The 5,364-nt window shown below is 43.8% G+C and overlaps 1 non-coding gene across 1 annotated transcript; it reads right to left on the reverse strand.

Moving 5' to 3' along the window:
- Positions 1-436: 436 nt before the first annotated feature.
- On the reverse strand, positions 437-542 carry LOC142170815 (small nucleolar RNA R71). Its single transcript, XR_012700428.1, has one exon. It is a non-coding gene; the product is annotated as a small nucleolar RNA R71 (small nucleolar RNA).
- Between the last annotated feature and the right edge of the window lie 4,822 nt (positions 543-5,364).

Here is a 5,364-nt window from a genome sequence, read left to right on the forward strand (position 1 = left end):
CAGACATGGGGGATAACGTGTTAGACCCAGTTGCGCCAGTAGCGCCAGTGCCACCTCTTGTGCCAGAGGCTACGCTATATGACTGGGCACAACCCACAATAGAGCAATTTGGCCACAACGATATTAGTCCCGCAGATACAGGCCGAATCTTTTCAAATCACGAACAACATGCTGCACTTGTTACAAAACAAGGGACTATTTTTGGGGTCATACATTGAAGATCCTCAGTAGCACTTGAAGAATTTCCTGTCAATCTGCAAAACTCAAAGGTAGCCCAACGTAACTCAGGAAGCAATAAAGCTATTGTTGTTTCCATTCTCAGTGACAGGAGCTGCCCAAACCTAGCTAAACTCACTCCCCATTAATTCCATCACAAATTGGGAGGAGTTAGTCAAGCAATTTGTGAATAAGTTTCATCCACCCAACAAGACTGCTCAGCAAATTGATAAAATTTTGAGCTTCAAACAGAAATCAATGGAAACACTGCAAGAAACATGGGAACGATTCAAAGGGATGTTGGTTATATGTCCGCACCATGGTATTCCAGATCAGATGTTAGGGAAACGGTTTTACATGGGTTTGACAAATAGCGTGAAGGCTAATGTTGATGCTTCACCTGGTGGAGCATTCTTGAGCAAAACATGGAGAGAAAGCCAGAGCCTACTTGACAAGATGGCACAAAATTCGAGGTGGACAACCAGGAATGCACCTATCACTTCAGTAGTTCACTCAGTGCCCTTAGATCCATCCAACACTCTTGCTGAAAATATGGCCACATTAATGACACAGATGAGTATACTCACCAAAAAAGTGGAAGAGTCAGGGAAGAAGCAGCAGGTACACATTATTGATACTATCAATGAGGGCTTATGCACATCTTGCATTAGTCAGCCAATTGGTAACCAATGGAATGCAGAAAGTGATCATCATCACTACCCTGAGGACATGAATTATGTGTCTAATTATGGAGTCCAGAGATAGGGTGGTCAAAATTAGGGCCAACAGAATCAGCCATATAGGCCAGTCCAGCCACATCTCAACAATGGAAATATGGGCGGTATGTGACCTCACAATAATATGGCGCCCTACCAATGGCCACAAGGATACAACAATCAAAATCAGCAGCAGGGTTTTCATCCTCCTCAGCAGCAACATGGTGGGAGACAGGAAGATGGGTTGGCTAGACTCGAGGCAATGATGAAGCATGTTATTGGGTCAAATGCAAAAATGAGTGAAAGGGTAGATGCACATGAGTCAGCTATAAAGAATATTTAAGCGCATATGGGCCAAATTTCGATGTCTTTGAATAATCGTCCTCATAGGACATTACCTGCAGACACTCGGATAAATCCAAAAGATCAAGGCCCTAAGCAGCTGATGGCAGTGAGTCTACGTAATGGCAGAGACTTAGACTTGGAGCAATAGAGGGATCAAAAAAGCAGACAGGCTGAGACACTTGTACCAGTGCCCATTGAGCTAGATGATTCAATGAAACTGACAGAGGTGACAGTACAACCTGCTCAGGAAGAAACAACACACAAATTGAGGCTGAGAATGAAGCTAAGACAGCCCATGAACCGGTAGTTGAGGTGGTGTCTGACAAAGAGAATACCCAAATCATTGGGAAGAAGAGACCTCCAGCACCATTCCCACAGAGACTGGCCAAATACCAGAAAGAGGAACAATACAAGAATTCTTGGAGATGCTGAAATAAATCCAGGTAAATATTCCATTGATAGATGCTTTGAAGGAGATGCCTGGTTATGCAAAAATGATGAAGGACTTGATGTCCCAAAAATTTGATTTCCAAGACTTGGCCACAATGACTCTAACTCAGACCTGCAGTGCTGTGGTGACTAGACGGGTTGTTAAGAAGTTGTCTGACCCAGGGAGTTTCACAATTCCCTGCACCATTGGTAACTTTTCTTTTCCAAGGCACTTTATGATTTGGGGGCTAGCATAAATCTTATGCCCCTGGCGATCTATAAGAGGTTGGGGATTGGAAGAGCTAGACCCACTTCTATGTTGTTGCAACTAGCTGACAGGACCGTGAAAAGACCTTCTGGTATCTTGGATGACGTGTTGATTCAGGTAGGGAAATTTGTGTTCCTTGCAGATTTTGTGATTCTAGATTTCAAGGTGGATGAAGAAATTCCCATAATTTTGAGAATGTCGTTCTTGGCCACAGAGAGAGCTCTCATTGATTGTGAAATTGGGGAGCTCAAAGATGAGGTTGAACGATGAGGAGATAACATTCAATGTATAGAAATCTATGAGGCGACCAAGTGCATTCGCCAATTGCTCTCTTATTGATGCCATGGATGTAATCGTAGAAGCAGATGATGAGACGTTGACTATTGAGGATCCTCTTGCTACTTGTCTTATAAATTTAGATGAGGTGAATGGGGAAGAATTGGCAGAATGGGTGCTGGCTCTAGAGGGTAGAGGGTTTTGGTATAGAACACTTGAATTCGAGCCCCTGCATTTTGAAAACAGAGAAACTCCTCCAGCCAAGCCATCCATAGAAGAACCACCAAAGCTGGAGTTGAACCACTGTCCGCCCAGCTCAGGTATGAGTTCCTATGACCTAAATCCACTATTATCTCATCTAGTTTGTTAGATGTGCAGGCACAACAACTTTTGCAGGTACTCAAGGAGTGCAAGACCGCTATTGGGTGGACCATGGAAGACATTAAGGGGATCAACCCGACATATTGTATGCATAAAATTCTACTGGAAGAGGGGCACAAACCTTCCAGGGAGCACCAAAGAAGACCGAACCCCAACATGAAGGAAGTGATGAAGAAAGAGGTGATTAAGTGGTTGGATGCAGGAATCATTTTTCCCATCTCTGACAACACTGGGTTAGCCCGGTGCAATGTTTTTCTAAGAAGGGTGGTATGACGGTGGTAAAAAATGATAACAATGAGCTGATCTCGAAAAGAACCATCATAGGCTAGAAAATTTGTATGGACTATAGGAAATTAAATCTGGCCATCCGGAAAGACCACTTCCCACTTCCCTTCATTGATCAGATGCTTGACAGATTGGCAAGGAGGTCCCACTTCCGTTTTCTGGATGGGTACTCAGGGTACAATCAAATCTCCATTGCACCAGAGGATAGAGAGAAGACCTCCTTCACATGCCCATATGGAATTTATGCTTTTTGGAGGATGCCCTTTGGACTATGCAATGCACCTGCCACATTCCAAAGGTGCATGATGGCCATATTCGCTGACATGGTCGAAAACATAATGGAGGTGTTCATGGATCATTTCTCAGTGGTGGGAAACTCATTCGACGAGTGCCTTATAAATCTGACCCGAGTGTTGAAAAGATGTATTGAGACTAACTTGGTACTTAGTTGGGAAAAGTGCCATTTCATGGTACAAGAGGGAATAGTCTTGGGATACCGGGTATCAAGCAAGGTAATCGAGGTGGATTGTGCTAAAGTTGACATGATAGCAAAGCTTCCACCTCCCACTTCAGTCAAGACAATCAAGAGCTTCCTCGGGCATGCCGGTTTCTACCGGAGATTCATAAAAGACTTCTAAAAAATTGCCAACCCTTTCTGTAAGTTGTTAGAAAAAGATCACTCTTTCTTGTTTTCTGATGATTGCAGGGTAGCATTCAAGGAGTTGAAAAAGTGGCTAGTCACAATACCCATCATTGTTGCCCCCGACTGGGAGCAACCATTTGAACACATATGTGACGCCAGTGACTATGCAGTGGGGGTAGTGTTGGGACAGTGGAAAGACAAGCTAATGCACCTAATTTACTATGCCAGTAGAACATTGAGTGGAGCCCAGCCGAACTACACTGTGACTGAAAAGGAGATGCTGGCTGTGGTGTTTGCATTCGACAAGTTCAGATCAAACCTAATTGGCTCTAAAGTAATTGTATATACTGATCATACAGCTCTCAGGTACTTGATTGAGAAGGAGTCCAAATCGTGCCTGATTCATTAGGTGATGTAACTACAAGAGTTCGACCTGGAGATTCGTGACCGTAAGGGCACAGAAAATTAAGTCGTTGATCATCTATCACGACTTAAACGAGCTGAAAACTCAATTGAGGTAGAGGACATTCTGGAAACCTTTCCAGACGAGCAGCTACTCACTATAAGCCTTGAGGAAGTGCCATGGTATGTTGACTTTGCAAATTACCTGGCAAGCGGTATAGCTCCCTATGACATTTCCTCTGTGCAAAAGAAAAAGTTTTATCGTGACTGTCGCATGTATTACTGGGATGAACCTTATCTGTTTCGAATATGTGTTGACAATATGATCCGGAGGTGTGCCCTCGAGATAGAACAATCTTCTATTCTGCATACATGTCACACATCGGCGTATGGCGGGCATTTTGGAGGAGTCAGGACGGCAGCAAAAGTACTAGAAGCCGGGTTCTACTGGCCAATAGTGTTTAAGGATGCACATCAATGGGTGAAGGGCTGTAATGAATGTCAGCGAACTGGGAACATTTCCCGTCGCCATGAAATACCCATGAACCCAATTCAAGAGGTTGAAATGTTCGATGTCTGGGGGATAGACTCCATGTTCTTTGGCAATAAGTACATACTTGTTGCTGTAGATTATGTGTCCAAATGGGTGGAAGCTGCAACACTTCCCACCAATGATGCAAGAGTGGTGGTGGGGTTTTTGAAGAAGAATATATTCACCCGTTTCGGGACCCCAAGAGCTATTATTAGTGAAGGAGGCACTCACTTTTGCAATCGAGCCTTCGAGAAATTTCTAGCAAAGTACGATGTACACCACAAGGTGGCAACCCCGTATCATCCTCAGACCAGTGGACAGGTCGAAGTGTCGAATAGAGAGATAAAGAGTGTACTGACCAAGACTGTAAGCGCCACAAGAACTGATTGGGCAAAAAAGCTAGATGAAGCACTCTGGGCCTATAGAAATGCTTTTAAAACACCAATTGGTATGTCACCATATAAGTTGGTGTTCGGGAAGGCCTGTCACTTTCCAGTGGAACTAGAACATAGAGCTTGGTGGGCAATGAAACGGCTAAATTTGGACATTGAGGTTGCGGGAATAACTAGGGTCACAGAATTCCATGAGCTCGACGAGTTCCAATATCTTGCTTTTGATAGAACAAGGTTGTACAAGGAGAGAATGAAGAGCTTGCACGACAAGAACATTGTTGAGCGAAATTTCAATCCCGGAGACATGGTATTGCTTTATAACTCAAGATTAAGGCTATTTCTGGGTAAACTCACGTCACGATGGTCTGGACCATTTTGAGTGGTCGAAGTATTCCCTTCAGGTGCCGTAGAGATTGCCTCAGAGAAAGACTGTCATACATTTAGAGTCAATGGGCAAATATTGAAACCATATATAGGCA

The sequence above is a fragment of the Nicotiana tabacum genome, chromosome 16 (assembly GCF_000715075.1).
Source record: "Nicotiana tabacum cultivar K326 chromosome 16, ASM71507v2, whole genome shotgun sequence".
NCBI lineage: Eukaryota > Viridiplantae > Streptophyta > Magnoliopsida > Solanales > Solanaceae > Nicotiana > Nicotiana tabacum.